The sequence below is a fragment of the Periplaneta americana genome, chromosome 4 (assembly GCF_040183065.1).
Source record: "Periplaneta americana isolate PAMFEO1 chromosome 4, P.americana_PAMFEO1_priV1, whole genome shotgun sequence".
NCBI classification, from domain to species: domain Eukaryota; kingdom Metazoa; phylum Arthropoda; class Insecta; order Blattodea; family Blattidae; genus Periplaneta; species Periplaneta americana.
Genome location: NC_091120.1, coordinates 135,304,681 through 135,323,519, shown reverse-complemented (window position 1 = coordinate 135,323,519; position 18,839 = coordinate 135,304,681). Strand labels below are relative to the sequence as shown.

At 35.6% G+C, this 18,839-nt stretch overlaps 2 long non-coding RNA genes across 2 annotated transcripts; both read left to right on the top strand.

Annotated features, from left to right (window-relative positions):
* Window positions 1–13,099: 13,099 nt before the first annotated feature.
* Window positions 13,100–14,585, top strand: LOC138698206 (uncharacterized). Its single transcript, XR_011331767.1, has 4 exons — window positions 13,100–13,281; window positions 13,505–13,563; window positions 13,711–13,780; window positions 14,516–14,585. It is a non-coding gene; the product is annotated as an uncharacterized lncRNA (long non-coding RNA).
* A 95-nt stretch (window positions 14,586–14,680) lies between these two features.
* LOC138698207 (uncharacterized) lies at window positions 14,681–15,646 on the top strand. Its single transcript, XR_011331768.1, has 2 exons — window positions 14,681–14,804; window positions 15,146–15,646. It is a non-coding gene; the product is annotated as an uncharacterized lncRNA (long non-coding RNA).
* The last annotated feature ends 3,193 nt before the right edge of the window (window positions 15,647–18,839 follow it).

Here is an 18,839-nt window from a genome sequence, read left to right as displayed (position 1 = left end):
TCTCCTGAATTAAAAAATAACAAGCAAAATGTTCCATCAATCTGGATTTTTGAGATGCAAAATATAATTCATTTTCTATGCATTTTATTAAACAAGTCACCGTATTTCGTGTGTAACTATTTTGTTTTACAAATGTGACAACTCATTATGTGAAAACAATATTAGTATAAGTAGGCAACCATGTTAGAAGCACTTGTAGAAATGAAATTATGTTATTGCCCCTTTACGAATCTATTTGGAGGTGCAGATTCGCGGTATCAATTCGCTTGAGTTTACCTGATTTTACTTGAGATATGTATTTCTTTCACTGTGAGCTTTAATTACATTATTGTAGTTTATATTTTGCAATAGACCACCATGTAAAACCATTTCTAAAAGCGGAAATTGTTTTATTGACCTTTTCAGTTCCAATTGGAGGGACAGAAACAGGTTCGTCATATGAAATCGCTTCAGTTTACCAGGAGATTTCCGTGGTGTTAGTATTTTGTGTAAGACATGTATTTCTTTAAAGTGTGCTTTAATGATAATATTCAAAGTACGAATTATTTATATGTGCGGATATGAAGGTTGTAGCATTGCTTCTTGAAATGCAATAATTAAGCTACACAAAATGTTGCTGCTTTCTGTGCGAATGGGACAGTCGCGCTCGAGATAAGCATTATAAAAAAAAAAAAAACGAAAATCACTAGAGCCAGAGAAGAAAAATATTATACATCAACTCCTTGTACCTCAAAGTAAAGTAATTTTACTCCCTTTACACATTAATTTAGGATTAATGAAGAATTTTTTAAAAGTTTGAATAAAAAAATTGAAGCACTTAAGTTAAAATGTCCAGGAAAAATTTCCTGCTATTAGTGACTCAAAAATAGAAGAGAGAGTTTTCAATGGACCACAAATTAGAAAAATAATGAAGGCTAATCACTTCGAATCTTTGTTGGAAGGAAAAGAGAGAGTCGCCTGGATTACATTCAAAGAGGTTGTAGAATTTCCTGGGTAACTGTAGAAGTGAAAACTATGAAGAACTAGTGCAAAATTTACTGTTGGCGTATGAAACTATGGGTGGTAAGATTTTCCTGAAAATCCATCTTGACTTTTTTCCGGAGAATTATGGCGATTTCAGTGATGAGCATGGTGAACGCTTTCATCATGAAATTTCAACTATGGAAAAAAGATACCAAGGACAGTGGAGTACCAATAAGCTAGCAGACTATTGCTGAACTTTAGCTCGTGATGCACCTGATGCCCAGTATAAAAGAAAATGGAGAAAAAGAAAGCTGTAATCTTCTGAACAGTGAATATTTAAGTTATTGTCATTATATAAAGCAGTATTTTGAATAGATATAAATTCGAAAATTTCTGAAAAACCGTAACGAACAATTGTTTTTTATTGTCATACTTGTATTCAGGAGGCTCAAATTATATAGAAAACATGTATCACATGCCCAGCGCAAAAAAAAAGTTAAAATAATTTGTTACGCAGTGTTATAATTAAAGACGAGAATTCCATGCAAATGCATGTTTTTATAGCAACATAGAACATAGCTCAAACTTAGTACTTATCCATTTCATTACATTCTGGTTCCAAATATGAGCACTTTTTCCGTGCATATTTGTATATTTTGGCCTTTTTGGGATAAAACATGCATAACGCATATTTAAGCAATTTTTAGCTTAATCATGCATATAATATACATTATATTCAGTTTAAATCCATGTTTTAATGGTTTAGAGTGGACTCCTCAGTTTCTCTACTTCTATGTCCTTCATTTTAGCTTAAGGAATCAGGATTGAAGAAGGAAAAGAAAATAAAAACTGAATAACAGAAAAAGGTTACTTTAAGTTTTGGTAAATATGGCCGTCTTATTGCTTATCATTTTGATAAGCAATAAGACGCCATTATGTACCAAAACTTAAAATTATCCCTGCTTATCGGCCAACACTACTTTCAACATGAAAACAGAAAAAGGTTAATTCAAGTTTACACCCATAACTTCTTGCGATGTAGAGAGGTCATTCTCTGCCTACAAAAACATATTGACTGACAAGAGCAGGGACCTCACAGAAACAAATTTAAAAATGTTGTTTGTTAACGGTGCAAAAAAGTGGCGTGAAATAAGAAATTTGGAACAAAAATGAAAGTGCATACAGTATTTTAATGTATTTTTCGATTGATCGTGCATGTTTCATAGTTTGATAGCCCATGAAATCATACATATTTTCGGTTATCATAATCAGAACAGTTGGATTAATTATCATAAAGTCCTGAGAAACAAGGAATATTAGTCAAACGCAGAAATAATTATTATACCACAATCTAGTATATACAATCACGAAGCTTGAGTTGTTGAGGGTACTAGGAACAATAGACTGTGCCTGTACTATTTCGCATTGTCTGTAATGAGGCGATAGTAGCGATCCTAGTGGTTAGCAACTATCTGTGGATGCATATTTCCTACGTATTGAGCTTCGTGTCTGTATATACTGGACTGTGATTATACTGTCACGTTTCACAATCTTATTAGCGCACTATTTTTGCTGCTCTTTCCCAATAGTTGAACTAATTATCACCTTCGACTTCAGATTGCGTCGTGATGTTCTTGCAGAATATTTTAGCTAACGGACAACAGAATTGACTTAAGATCATTGAACTTTGTCACAGATACTGGAAGTGAAGTATAGTGGCTTATTTACAGCCCTGGATTACTTTTCTGTCTTCTGTCAAAAATAATGTGCGACACCTGGGCTGCGTTGTATGCAAATTCCCTCAGAGCAATGGAGGAGTGTTCTCCTTTTCAATAAAAGCTTCAAATAGAGACTTATTTTTATAATGGATTGCCAGATACAATACCTACTTGTGGAACATGTTATGCTGTTCAGCCTCAACTACTGTGAATGGACAGGGTTTCACGCCTGACGCTTTATATGTATACACTCCAGTCATTGGATGAGCGTGTTCCGAATCTCAGCGCTGAGCAATCTGATGGCATCACGGTGTTCCGATATCAACGATGACTCCACCGATGTCGCACCGGTTCCATCAGCTTGCAGAGGCGGTGACTGTATCCATCAGCCGCCATCAATGAATCTGATTGGTTCTTATATAGGGCGGGAATTAGCAGACGAATGACTATCAGCGTATTCTGAATCTCTCCGGACCGGTGGACAACAATGATGTCACGCTGCAGCGAAATAGTAACAAAACTGCTGGAAGTTTCGATGGCTATCATGGCGGCTGTACAAGTTTTTCTGTGCTACGCTAGCAAGATTTTGCGAAATTTCCGTACTCTCATCTCGTTGAAAGAAAAGAGAGCATAAACAATTTATTTCTTGAATCAGTACTAATAACTGTTCCGTTGACATGTTCGTTCAAAAGCCATTAACATATTTTTTTACGTTGTGCTCATTACAAACAATACAGCAGAACACACCGCTATGACACAACAGTGCACGATGTCATTCGTCTGCTAATTCCCGCCCTATACAAGAACCAATCAGATTCACTGATGGCGGCTGGTGGAGACTGCCACCACCTCTGCAAGCTGATGGAACCAGTGCGACACCGGTGGAGCATCAGTGACGTCTTCGTTGAAATTCGGAACACCGTGATGCCATCAGATTGCTCAGCGCTGAGATTCGGAATACGCTCGTCGTGCACTGTTGTGTCATGACGGTGTGTTGTGTTGTATTGCTTGCAATGTGCACATCGTAAAAAAATATGTTAATGGCTTTTGAACGAACATGTCAACGGACCAGTTATTAATACTGATTCAAGAAATAAATTGTTTATGCTCTCTTTCCTTTGAGCGACAAGACAGTATGGAAATTTGGCAAAATCATGTTTGCATATCATATACAACTTTTACAGCCGCCATGATAGCCATCCAACCTTCCAGCAGTTTTGTTCCTATTTTGCTGCAGCGTGACTTCATTGATGTCCGGTGAGATTTGGATTATACTGATTGGATACCAGTAATTTCGAACTGAATGGTTTGTGACGTCATAGTGAGCTTTTATAGTTCTCCGTGGTAACCCGGCTAAGCACTACGGAGCAAACTGCAACGCTAGCCGTATCCAAGCAGTGGCGTATGGCAAACTAGTTTAACGAAGCGTTTACTGTGCCTAATAATATTATATTATTGTATTAGGAATGAGGTAGGTACATGCTATTTCATTCATTCATAGTGTTCTGTCCAAGGGCAGGTCTCTCACTGAAAATCCATCTTTCTTCAGTCTTTTCTATTTTCTTCCTTTCTCTTTGTCTCCCCATATGATCCATTTATCTTAAGGTAAGAAAATAAACACCATTAAATTAATTTTACAACCGAGCGGGCTAGCGGAGTGGTAGAGGGCTGGCCTTGCCTTCGGGAGGTCCGGGGTTCGATCCCAGGGGCCGGCAATCCTATCTGAGTTTTTTCATGGTTTCCTCAGTTATTTCCAGGCAAATGCCGGGATTGTACCTCTTAAAAGTCCGGCCATGGACGGCGATCCTTCCCTTAATCCTTTCATATGTATGAGTGAATGCTGTGTAATGTCATAAATGTTTGTTTTGTATCGGAGGTGGCCCTGGCACTGAGCTGATCCCTCGTCCGGGGAGGCCCTCCATGTCTTTGTGTGGCCAAAAAAGTGTGTATGTGATCCATAGATTAATTCCTCTCCCGACAGGTCGCGGCCCTGTAAGGCCCGTGTGGCGTGGGTCGTGTAAATGAACGTAAAAGGGAGAGGTTAAACTACGGGAAAGAAAGAAAGAAAGAAATTAATTTTACGGAAGATAAATTAACACTAAATACGGGTAGAGAAAATGCATGCCGGGCCAGTTAGCAGTTCAATTAACGCACAACGCCACTGGGTGTTACCGCTTGAGAGTACTGCCCGCCTGCCGGTGCCTGGGTTGCGTCTTAAGATGAAGGCGCTGTATATATAATCAGGCTATGACTTTCTTTCATGATTTTCCTTTACAGACTGAATTTCAAAAATGAAATGCTATTAATTAATTAATTAATTAATTAACAACAATGGTCTTAATTATGGCGCACCTCTACTATAGAAGAATCAAATTAATAGCACTACATTTGAACTGAATTTGAACTTGGATTGTTGTTCCCTTTAACAAATGGACTTTGATTGTTCTTCATAAGGATCCTAAATTTTGACGCCTCTTTAAATTGAACTATTATTTTTCAACTGTAAACATGTTGGAATAATAGCTGAAATTCTCTTTTACAATCTGCCATCATAATACCATTTTTTTAATTTTTGAACTTCAATTGTTCTATCCGTGTACTGTTAATTTGTTTTAGCAGGGATAAATAAATCCCTCTTCTTTACAAAAATTCCATTGCCTCTTAATTCATCTTTATTGTTCAATTTGTTTAGAAATTATGTTGAATTAAACTAATAAATCCCCTGTTATGTAAAAAGGGTCTGTGATTTTTCAAAAAGAAATTAAGTATAAGTTAGTAAAAACTATTAGTGAACTTAGAAATCTAAAAAATAATAGTCGCTAGTTTGTATTAATGTAAGTTTGATAGCTCAAATGGTTCATTTGCAATAAAGAGAGAAATTAGGCTAAGATAAGTTTTTTCCTTGTACTGTAAAATTAATGATTTGCTGGTTGTCCCCTTTTTACAGAAGAGGGACGTATATTAGTCACTTTATAATAACATTATACACAACATTCGTTTGCGTTCAGTGTAACCATCTGACGATCGGAATCTCACAACGAAGCTTGATGTAGAAGAAAATAATCTTTGCAAAATGATCTTTTCGTCAAAGCTAAAGCTGCATCAGAAGAAGGCGAAAATTCACACCGAATAGGCCAAAAATGAGTTAGATGTGGAAATAATAGAAAATATAGTGAAAGTGATACAGAGGGCTAGGAAACTGAGCAGTGAAACACATTAAAAACTGAAATGAAAAACTATAATTACTAATTATTTTAAATACAAGATCATTGTTGTTGTCATTATTATTATTATTATTATTATTATTATTATTATTATTATTATTAATTATTTTGAAATGTTAATGACAAAGTATTTTCCCACTAAGAGCTTCTCTTATTCCATGGTATTTCTCACAGATGTTTTTAACATTTCAATGTAGAGATACAACGCTCAGCTGCAAAGGTTGCACGCTGAGTGCCGCCACCATTGTCAAGATATAGCTCAACGGTTCCGTTTGTGAAAAAGGCTATATGTGCGCTCATGGAAAACGAATGAGATTATTTTTGTCATTCAGAGGAAACTTATAGAAAAGCTTTAATATTAGGTCTTTTTTTGTGAAGACTATGAGAGTGGTTCTGAGGCTTGGAATTCTGAGTAGTGAAACACATTTAAAAACTAATCTGACAAATAATAAATGTATTGTTATTAATAATAATGATTATTATTCTCATTCAGATGAAACTTAAGAAAAAGTATTAATTCTTTCAATAAAATCATTTTTCGTAACAGGCATTTCAAATAATAGGATCAATAACCATTAATTTTTTGCAAATAAAATTGTAAATTAATTTTTGTTATTTTCAGAAGTATTACGACTTTCAAAAATTGGCATACTACTGACTTTGATCTATAATTCAAGCAGAAAAAAATTACATGAAAAAATAATATACACTTAGATGAGAAAAAAAAGTTTTATGCAATTTTCTCAAAACTTGTGTAAATGGAGTGTGTAAAGTGCTTCAGTTTGTGTTATCGCTGAGCATTTATAGAGTCTATTTTCTATCTTGAGGGATGTTTGGCGTAAGCGTAGAGGATATAACTGTTTTAGGTAATTTTTTGAAATCATGTTCATCGTCACGAGAAAGAACCCTTCCCGGTGCCGTACAGTCGATTTGGAAACAAACACCCCCTCCCCTCACCGCCAGAGTTATTAAACGAAAGAATGTTAAGTGTTTTAAACCTTTATTAAGGCACATAAATGTAAAAAAGTTTCAATTGTTGAGAATTTTGGTGTACAATTTTCAAAAAGTCTTCCGTTCTGCTGAATGCACAAACGTAAGCGATGTATCAACTCTTCATGGACTGTGGTGAGCATGTCAGGCATAACCATTGTATCGTGTGTTCAATTCGCTCAACTAATCAAGAATGGTGCGTGGTTTAGTCGAATAGACAAGATCCTTAATGGATTCCCAGAAAAAGGCCAGGGAAGTCAAATCAGGAGGCCAACGAATTGGGCCTGTGCGACCGATCCACCTGTCTGGAAACATTTCGTATACGGAATAAACGCTTAATTTGAGCGTCACTCTTTCCAAGTTCAAACCAGGCAGCAATTTTTCTATTCTGCAATAATGTTAAGCGGCTGCGTGGTATTTTACTATTCCAGCCTATCACAACAATGTGTATAGTCAAGGCCGTGTGCCATCATTCTTGGTGTATAGAAGGCCATGCTTCAGGTAATTTTAAGTCCTTGGCGTATAGAAGGCCATGCTCCAGATCATTTTAAGTTGACATCAGATGCACATTACACACGGATAAGTAGCTTCCTCTGGCAGCGGGTGAAGGGGTGTTTGTTTCCAAATCGACTTTACGGCACCGGAAAGGATTCTTTCTCGTGGGGATGAACATGATTTCAAAAAATTATCCAAAATAGTTGATTTTTCGATAGACTCGTTACTTATGAAAGACTCTGCATATTAAAATTATAAATGAGTTACTAATGGAATGTACAATATGCATTAAATAAATTGCAAAGTTATAGTTACAGTATGTAGGCCTAAATATTGTATTTCTTGTTGTGCATGTTATTAATCAAGAAAAGCCAGAAAATATTTTGGTTACATTTACTAATAGAGATAGAGAGAGATATTACTGTGCGTTCATAGTGAAAATATGTTATTTTGGAGATTCGAATGCTGTGAACATTTTTCAATCTTATCTCTCTGCTAATATTTCGGTTTCTTCTATTACATAAAGGTTAGTAATTTCATAAATTCCATTTGACTTGTCTATCCAGACAGTAGTGTTCGGGAATGGGAAATTACAAAGATGACAAATCTAAATTCCTTAATCTCTCAATCTCTTTCTTTCTCCCATCTTTCTGCAACAATAAGGAAAAACATAATGCTTTATTCATAATGGGGACTTCACGTATTGATTTTATTCACTAACTTTCCGATTGGAGGTACGTCATTGAACATAAACACCTTAGTTCTATTATTAGTCTCTGAATAATTGTGATGCCATATAGATTAATTTCTGCTCTTAAGGAAATCGATATAGTGAATATATGTTTGTGTACTGGGAATGATAAATTAAGTATTGTCACGATAAGTGAATACAGTGTCTATTGTCGGCATTTGCGAACTTTTCCTCTGATAACAATCGTGATTGCAGGTTAAGCAACGAATAGCATCTTGTAATGAACTTAAATACGTTAAAAACCTAGAAATTATTAATAGTAGTTATCTTTGCATATCAGGGACAGGTTTCTTTTGCGTACTGTTGATCTACAAAGGTATGTCAGTTTTTCTTTCTTCCTGGAGGGAGGAATGCTAAGAATTTTATTGCCCTTCAAAGTTCTTCGCCCTCGGCAGTATTGGAACCACAAACCTAGCATCAAACGACAAGCATAGAAACCGCAAATATTACCGCGGACGAATCGAATATATATATATATATATATATATATATATATATATATATATATATATATACAGTCAGTTCATTTTACGAGGAATGCTGAGCGAAGCGACAGCGTGGCGCACATTCACTGCGTGAGAATAGCGTCACTGGCCGCGTGCTGTGTGCCGTTGAAGTCGTTAGATTTCAAATACGAAATATTGCGTACTTATCAATTTACTTCAAATACTTCTGAAAATGACCCCCTTTTGCAGTGAGACAAGCCCTGCATCTCTTAAACAAATTATGTGACACATCCTGCAATTCAGCTCGAGTAATTTTTGTCACTTCCTGTCGTATTGCGTCGTTCAGTTGTTCTAAAGTATGTGGATTATTTTTATATACTTTACGCTTTAATTTTCCCCAAAAATAAAAATTACAATACTTGAGATCAGGGGATCTAGGGGGCCACAAACCTGTGCTTATTACCCGGTCTTCAAAGACTTCCTTTATGGTGTCTATTGAACGCTCGGCAGTATGTGGGGTACTATTGTCCTGTTGGAAATAACAGTATTGGTTTTCGTCTGTAAGCTGGCTGTAAAATGGAGGCAGTATTGTATTTACATACACGTCTGTATTAAACAGTTGTATTATAAAATATTCGCCCGATTATATTATTCGTCTCGCACTAACCGCACACAAAACCCCTAATATATCTCTGTGCAACGGGACTTGCTGTACAATATGCGCATTTTCATTATTCCAATATCGCACATATCGAGAACTAACATTACCATTGAGATAAAATCATACCTCATCAGTCATAAACATTAGCTGTGGATCAAGGTGTCCATTGCAAACATTTTCAAGAAACAAATTGCAGAACCGTATTCTAGGGACAAAATCTGTTTGCTTGATTTCTTGCAGAAATCTTATTTTTTACGGTCGGAATTTAATTAGCAGGGTATGTTTGTTTCTTGAGCTAGGCGACGAAGAGATTTCTTTGGACTTAATATTGTAATCGCAACTTAATATCTTCAAATTTTTCTGCAGTTAAAACATGTCGTTTACGTCCCTAGGCTTGTCACAAACTGGACCTGTTGTACGCCATTTATTCATTAACTTCGAAACGCAAGACTGTGTAGGAATTGTTAAACTGGGAAATTTTAGCACAAATCTACGAATGCATTTGCTATAATTATTTTTTTTTCTTTACGTAACACTCCACTAGATAAATCCGTTCTTCAGTAATCAAGATAGGCTGGAACCCGGGACTTTGTGCAGGGCACGTCACGGCCAAGATCGCTTGCTCAGCGCACAATTTTGCCTCCGCTTGACCCGTAACAGAAGCATTCGTTGTAAAATCAACTATGTGTAGCATGCATCGTCAGTATTATTGAAAATACTGTCATTTCGCACATGAGCATTATTAAAACCTTTAAGAATTCATTATTTTCATAAGAAAAATTGTATCTTTAAAAATTGATGAGGCTATATACCTCTAAATATTGCCTTTCAGTTCCTTTTATAAACTCCGTCTTTTAAAAACTTTCCTGATAAGTAGAAGTCTGAAGCAATCAGATTTGAGACCATGTTGGTCAAGTTTTCTTGAAGTAATAATTCTCATCAATCTCCATTTCTATTTCTCTAACTTATACCTAGGAGTCTGTAGTTTTCTTATCTTACAACGTAATTCTCTGGTGCAATACCACCAACATGCAGAGGGTTCTTAATATCAAGAAATATATATTATCGATTATTTTCAATTTTAAACCGAGGATATTTAGAGAAATCTCTTAGCTATTTTAAAATCTTACTTCTTTATGTATTTATTTACTAATCAGCTTTTTATTCATAAATACAATACTGGTAATGAAATGTTTAAATTAAATAAAAGTGTACTGTACCTATGCATTAGGCCTAAACAAGAAAATGGAATGACGTATAATTTATTGAAAACTACAGGAATTCTTAGGTCAAAATCTTCCGTTGTTTCTGTTAGCCACATTTTAAACTAATTACCACCTGTTATATTACAAATTTATAATATGAATAATTTTAAGTTAGTTTTAAAGAACTTCTTATATTCAAAATGCTTTTGCTCACTTCAAGAATTTTATTGTAATTAAATTTACTGATGTGTTCATCTGTACGTTGTATGGCAGCTGACAAAATAAATAATATACAGGGTGATTCACGAGGAAAGGTAAAAAAATTGGGATGTGAATTCCGAAGTCATTCTGACTCAAAACGTTCATATGAATATGGGTCCGTTTTCGAACGGTTACGGAGATGTGGCTCTTTGATTTCACAAAAAACGTCTGGAATTCCATTGTACTAACTCGCATTTAGAGACATAACGGCCAAATTTAAAGTTTATATTCACGTATGCATACATACCTAATATTCTAGACGTCGGGGTCGATGTTTCCGCACATTTTCAAAGGTACCTCTTTCTGCTTCAATGCACTGTTGCGCTTGGGTGTGAATCGCGCTCGTCGCTTGGAGAGTTGCTCGTGGCTGTTCTTTATATAACTTCTATACTGTAGGTTGCTGACTGAACTGCTGTGAACTGATAAGTGATACTGTATTTGTATTCTGTGCGGGTTCTGTGTCCTTACATCAGACAAGGGTAGGAGATTGGACATTTGTAATGCCCACCACCCGGTTTGTGAGGTGAATGATCTTCTCTTACTCCAAATCGCTCATAATATCGATTGCAATGTTACGTCAGTCATTGCAATGGGTGGACCTTGTCTCACGTCTCACGTCAGCAGCATACGGTAACGTCTGATTCACATTGGGGTGAGACATTTTACCAAAAATGCATCTAGCTCCGCCATCGTTCGAAAACGAACCAAAGTTCATATAAAGTTTTTCACTCAAAATGGCGTAAGAGTTCGTATCCTAAATGTTTTACCTTTCCTCGTGAATCATCCTGTATAATATGAAATAATTGAACCATTAACAGTCGTAACTTTATGATATATTTTTATAATTAGTTGGAAAAGTTAATCACAACCATTTGAACGAAAGCTCACTTACGGACCTTTCAATAAGGAGTACAAAACCACAGTTGAAGGAGAGGAGCCCTCAAAACTATTAATAAACAATCCAATCCTAATAGCTGGTCACGATTCTCGGAAGACAGCAAGGAAACAATCTCATCATACCTTCTTTACAACAGTAAAATGTCACGACGGATTTGAATTGAAATGAATTTGGATTTCACAATTACTTGATCCACGATGGGTTCTTGCACTTAGTACCATTGTACGCCTTACATGCGATTATTAAGGGCCTGTACTACGATCGCCTGTTAAAGCTCCAGATTCGTATACTCCAGTTTAGCAATCTGGAAGTTAAATATTTTGTTCTGTACTACCAGCGGATTTTAACTGCAGGATTGTTATCCGGAAGATATAGTAACATTTTTATTACGTTGGCAATGAAGTTACTGAAAATGTAGTGAAATTTAGTGCGTTGGTATACCTTTCCCCGCGTATTTCATGTTTATATTCCGTGTTTATATGGTACTATTTATTTTGAGGTTTTATTGTAAGCGTTATTGTTATTATTTATTATAATACTGAAGCTCCAGCCAAGAAAATAACAGAGTGAAGAACAGAAAATTACACATACTGTATGAAGAAACTTTACATGGAAGCAAAAGGTAAGATTTTAAAGGTTATGTTTCTTTTCGAATAGTAATAATTCCTACAATACGATAGTATTTTGGTTTTAATTAGTAGGCCTAAAGAGGACGGGTGCGGGTTCCAGCAAAAGTGCGTTTTTCTCCATAATCATTGTTTTATTCATGTGTAACTGCACAAGAAGTGTAGGTGGCAATTATTTTTGTATTGTAATTAATATTAAGTGTGCTTTCAGTTTGTTGTATAGCCTACATTATTAGTGAATAGGGCCTATTTCGGTAATTTTTTTTAGAAATAGTGTACTTCACGGCTTCAAATCATGGGTCGAAGGCACAGTAACTCGTTTGAAAAGAAAAGTTCACTGATACTAATAATAATGAATGATGTCTTTGGCCTGGGATTTCTAACCAACATTAGTACAGCAAGGTACACTGTTCCTAGCAAATTACCAATATTTCAGCATGTTAGGCCTACGTATTTTACTGTTAGTAAATGGACGGATATTTTGTATTAGGCCTATAACACCATTCGATCACAGATAGGGCCTAACATTATTTTTTAAAAGAACAGCATGAGGTGGAGAGACGTTTCCACTAAAATGCAATATCTGTTGCTGCTACCAGTTCGACTATAATCACTCACTGTAATGCACATTCAACACCTCGTAAAATAACACAGAAACAGAAGATATTAAGTTTTTTCCAAAGTTTCTATGTACAGTATAGTCATATGTTTGGTATTGTACTGACAATCGTCCAGTAAAAGCTCTTGCTTATTTAGGTATAAAAACTTAGATAAGGGAAAAAGAGAAATACAGTATATTTTCTAATGTTGTAGGTTGCATATGGAATTAACCTAGTTTTACTTCCTTTTTAGTAATATAGAATGAAGCCTGGGAAGAATATAGTAACATCAGCACAAATACAAGGACCTGAAAACAGCTGAGAAGCAAATTTGAATTCTTGGAAAAGAACACAAAGAAAATTGCTGCTGCAGAGAGACAATGCAGGCTACAAACAATTGGAGCCCCTCCAACTGAAGCAAAACCAAATCCAAACTTAGCCAAGGTAAATGATTTAATTCTCCTATCAATTGAGTGATTTCTCAGTGATTTTTATTCATATTCAATGCATGAGTTCACTTATATGTTAATTTATACAATTATTACATAATAAGCAGAGGAAATTGTATAACACAAGTTTGAATTCTTTTTATTTATTTATTCATTCACTCATTTATTTATTTATTCATTCATTCACTCATTTATTTATTTACTTACTTTTGTTACAGCCGAAGTAGTAACTAAACCAAGTTCCACCGATACCAGTGCAGCTAATAACACGAATGAGGTTAGTGTGTAAGGAATTAAGAGTCAGAAGAAGAGATGATGAGCTTTAGAGATAAAAACAAAATATTAGATTCTTGAAAATTGTTATACAAATTTAATTTAATGTCGGTATTACATTATAATACTATTATTTCTTTTTTATTTACAGTACCATTCAGGTTCACAGTGCAATTCTTTAGTTTTTGAAGTGAAACTGGACATCCCAACAATATCTCCAGGTAATTTGATTTATACTACAAAACGTTCTTTCACATTCTACGTATGATGCTTACTTTTCCAATCCGAAATAGCTGTAACATGTAAACACATTTTCAGCCAACATGTTGAAAATAAAACTAACACACATACTATATGAAATCTGCAGCAAGCATGAATAAATTAGATGCAAAAGTTAAAAAAAAAATGTTAAAATATAAATTGTACATAATGATGAAATGGTCACAAGAAATGGATGTCTTAAAAATTAAACATCATTGTATTATAATATTATGTGGGAGTTGAGTGGGAATTTGAAATTTATAAATGTAAGCCTAAAAATAGAAAGTACACTAAACTGAAGAATTTATTTTGAGATTTCTCTGCAATGGGTTTGTAATTAGATTAGGCCACATTATGTTAAGTTGTATTTCAATTTTACCGTGAGGATTCTCACTTTGAAACTTGTGAATGATTTTTTGTGTACAGAAAAACTGAAAAATATCTTTTCATAAGGTAAAACAGAAACTGACTACACTCTATTTACAATAGAACTATTTGCTTGGTTTTCTCTCTCTCTTTTTTATTGCAGCTTCACTTTCTTATTGTTAAAAATGAGTTTGGATTAATAGCACGTTAGAAAATACAATACTGTTACAGCTGTTGACTTTGAAGTGTCCACACATTTATGATTAAAACATCATCTTTCTCCAGAATTAAATATCTTAAGAATTAATTCCACTCTTAAAATATTACAGAGTCAGCTGGTGCAGCAGATGAAGGTCTTCCATTGTACGGGTATTTACACAGTCTAATGAAAGTAAGTTTTAAGTGAAATTACTGGTTTATTCAGTGTAGGTAGTGTAGGCTAAACCCAGAAAGGTCTTAATATAAGTATATATCCCTCTCTTAAATATTTCAGCTGATAATGGGAGAATACCTGATCGAGTTACACCCCAGGGATGCTTAAAAAAAATAAAGAAAGAAAAAGCAAGCCTCTGAGGAATGCATTAGCCACATTGAAAAATCTTTCTCCATCTGTGAACTGTAAGTTTAATGTTGACTTAATTTTACTTCAGATGTTAGAAATTCATGAACTTCAGTACTATTACAGTGATTTCTTTAAAAAATACATTAGTTGAAAGTTGGATGCTAACATTATAACATACAATGATTTGAAATAAAAGTAAGTCATATCCTCATGTTTGCAAAGAGATGGGGTTTGGAATATCAAAAGTAAGATTTGGAGTTTTTACATTACTTTTTCCTCCTCTTTAATGGGTGGTCTATCTACAAGGACATCTTCAATTAGTGGCAGAAAGTAAATGCTACAATAATCACCCATTCTTTATGTTTTAACAAAAAATATGTTTAATTTTGTTGACCAGATTTGTTTGACCTGGATGACTGGGAGATTACTTCTTCTCATCCTTCTAATGGAGTGATAATCTCTTGCAGCTGTTCTTGATCCCTGTGGTCTCTGCTTTATCTGCTAGTCTTCAGGATTAGGTTCGAGTCAGGTGATAATTATTAGCTAATCTAAGGTTTCTGGTTGGGTTTGGGTCTGGTTCAGATCAGGCCGAGATGGGCCGGGCCTAAGAATTATGGCCCGTGCAGATATCTAACAAATGGGGCTTATAGCTGAAGTTGGCTCTGCCACAGTTTTCCAAGTTTTGTGTATTTGCATATGTATTTGTGTTGTATTTAATTACAGTTACTGTGTACTCTTATGTATTAGCCTGTATATTATTAATTTGTAAATATGACATGTACCATAGCATATATAATGAGACAGTGGATGTAATAAATGATTATGCTTATTGTGTCTCCTGAAAAATGTCGTGTTTTGTTCACACAAAATAAATAAATAAATTTTAAATTTAATTGCAGCTATAGTGCATCTCTCTTGTTTTAAGTACACATTCACAGAGTACCTGAATACAATTGAAGCGTCATCTGGAACAACGTTGTAAGTTACAAAATTTTCATTCGGTGTGTTTCCATGTAATAATGTTGTATGTCATGTTACCTTGCTATACGCCTTGGCTTGCAACTGTCCATCAATGCAGTACGTGAAATTTGTCCACTCAAAAGTTTGCTACCCTCATAAGAACAAAGTTGTACGCATATACACATTTTTGCAGCTCCTGTAAATTTTACCAAATATAACTTATAACGTTGTTCCAGCCGACGCTTCAATTAATGTGCCTCATGAAAAATGTTGTTTTATCATATTTTGCTTATGTAAAATAAATTTGAATTGCAGATACAGTGCATTTTTATTGTTTTAAATAGCCTACAGTGTACCTGGTCATAATTTTTAAAATGTATTTATCAAACCTTTGTGTTTGAATCATCTTAGCCTGTTAAGACATCACTGTGAGGGATCCAAGCAATAAAATATATTTAAAAAGTAACGATATGAATATGTTTGCATACATGAATCACTAGGCCTAGCGTGAATGAAACAGCTCCCTTGCAAAACATAAATGCCAATTCCAAAACTTTCAGGAAATGAAGAAAAACTGTCACGTCTAAAATTCAATAAACTGTTACAGTTTGTTAAATAATAATACTGTATATAGCAAGCATATCTTAAGTCTGATTAGTGAAATATGTTAGGCCTACTCCTACTGGTGAGCTATATATGCAAGGAAGGAGAAGGGAACTTGCCACCCTACCACATTATCTCCTGACAGTTGTCTCATGAGTGATGCCTTATTGGTATTCCAATCTATCTTCGGAGAGTTGACTAAACAACTAGCAGACACAAAATGAAACAGTTCTAGGAAAACTTTAATCAAGCCCTATAATATATACATAAAACCTGTATTAAAATACTATTCAGAAGTATTCGTAACAGCATCAAAAAGAGAGACAGAATCCCTTGGGGTGAAAAAAACAAGCCTTGCACTTAATTACTGGAGCAAATAAAACTACTCCCAATGAAGCATTAAAAATCATCACTTCAATTAAACCAAGCAGCAAGTGCAGCACTAGCTCGATTGACAACAGTTCCTGCTGTAACTTCGTGGACCCCACAAAAATCTCCTACTGTTGTCAATGTTCTCCCAGTGGCATAGAATCTCAATACCAGTAGTAGTTGGTCCATTGGAGGTAAGGCATTATTTCTGGAAAAAATGTATAAACAATCAGATTTGGTTACACCTTTACCGGTAAATCTTTACAATAGCGTTACCAAAAGAAGGCAAGGACTCCCTACAGGATAGCCTGGAAGAGAGGTTTGGATGCAGTTTTGACATTTTTTTTTTTTTAGACAATTGTAAATATATGCAAATCATACTAACCTAACTGCCACTAACTCGATCTTACGAAAACTTGTCTTTTCCCTTTAATTAGTAAGGAAACACAGTAATGAAATGAATGTGCTGCCCTTCCCTGCCGCCTACCCTTCTATCTCGATAGAGCAATCCCGCCTACCCGTACCTCTCCACCGCACTCCACTTTCACAGCAACTTTCCACCTTTATTTGGGAAATTGGTGTCGGCACTCAATTTTTCTTTCGTTTATGGTACATATGACTTGACTAGAAGCCAAATATGTGAATACATTTGTATCATAAAGTGGTAACGCAATTGTGAAGAAATGGTAGTTTACCATATAAAGGATTTTGATATATTATATATTGTTATTATTTTTTATATAAAAGTATTTTGAAACTGTTATTATTGTAGGTTGCCCTATATTATTATATCAATCACCTTCATACCTTGTAAGGGCAACAGAACACATGCATGAAGCAACATTCTAACCTCACTTCTACTGTATTACAGGTTACTGTACTTCAAAATAATTATTATAGTGCTATTATATACAAAATATTGATGTAATACCTACCGAAATAGTGTAGCTTATTATTAACTGTGTACTTACGAGCTGTGTCTTGTTTCAGTTGATAATTGATTTCATGTAGTAGGTTTCGTTATTCGAAACTGTCTAAAAAATTTCTCGTCATCCCACTCTTCAAAATTATTTGGACGCAGCCTAATTCGTTTTGCTGTTCTGATATAACGAAGCATCTGCTCCAGAACTCATCATCAGAATCAGTATCAAAATTAAATTGATCCTTCAAATCACCAGCTGTACGACGTGCAGCCATCTTGATTTCAACACCGAGTTCCAACCTCCGGATAACGCCTATCTGCTACTCTGCCTCCCGGATTGCTAATCTGGAAGTTTAGCCTCCAGATTGCACATAACCAAAAGTCGTAGTACGCAATTACAACCCAACTTCCGGATAAATATGCCATCTGCCGGATAAGTTTAAACTAGAACTTTATCCGAGAGTCGTAGTACAGGCCCTAAGTCTGATGGATGGTCCGGATAGCATTCGTGAATCTGACGCTGCCAGGCAGGCCATCCTTCTTGGACCCTACAGGTAAGATCGTATCGGTTACTGACGAGCCCAAGCCCAGATCTCGAAGCTCCAAGGTCTTAGAACCTAGATCAGATCGGAAACCCGTACTAGTCCCAGACATCACTCCAGCCTATTTGACGGATAGTAGATGAAATGAGGGAGGAATGAAGAGTGTTGTTGGAATGAAAGAAGGAAACAGGAGTACCCCTAGAAAAACCCCATGCAACATCTATTTTGTCCACCATAATTTCCACCCAGACCTCATCAGGAATCGAACCCGAACCAATTGGCTGGAAGGCCAGAGCCACAGACGCGGCTAGAACTACTAGGCGTATTCCAAACCCACACCGGCTGACTACATTAAGGTTCGTTGCATATCCAGTTCTCTAGCAGGTAACTCCACTTGTCCTTTGACCAGCACCCTTCGTGCGTCGAAGGCGTTGGCGCTCGGGAAATGCTATGGAATGATAACGTAATGGAAATCGGACGGAATGATGCTGTGCTTAATGTGGGGAAACGGGAGAATCGCGAGAAATACTGCAACTTCAATCTTGTAAGTCACAAGTGTCACGACAGTTTATCAAATGGAAAGTCTGAGGCCTGAAAGGTAGTTGAACCCAGATCGCCTGCATGACAGACTGAAGGTCTGATCCCTCAGGGGTGTCGCGACGGATGCCCGTAAATGAACTATTATAGACTGAAAA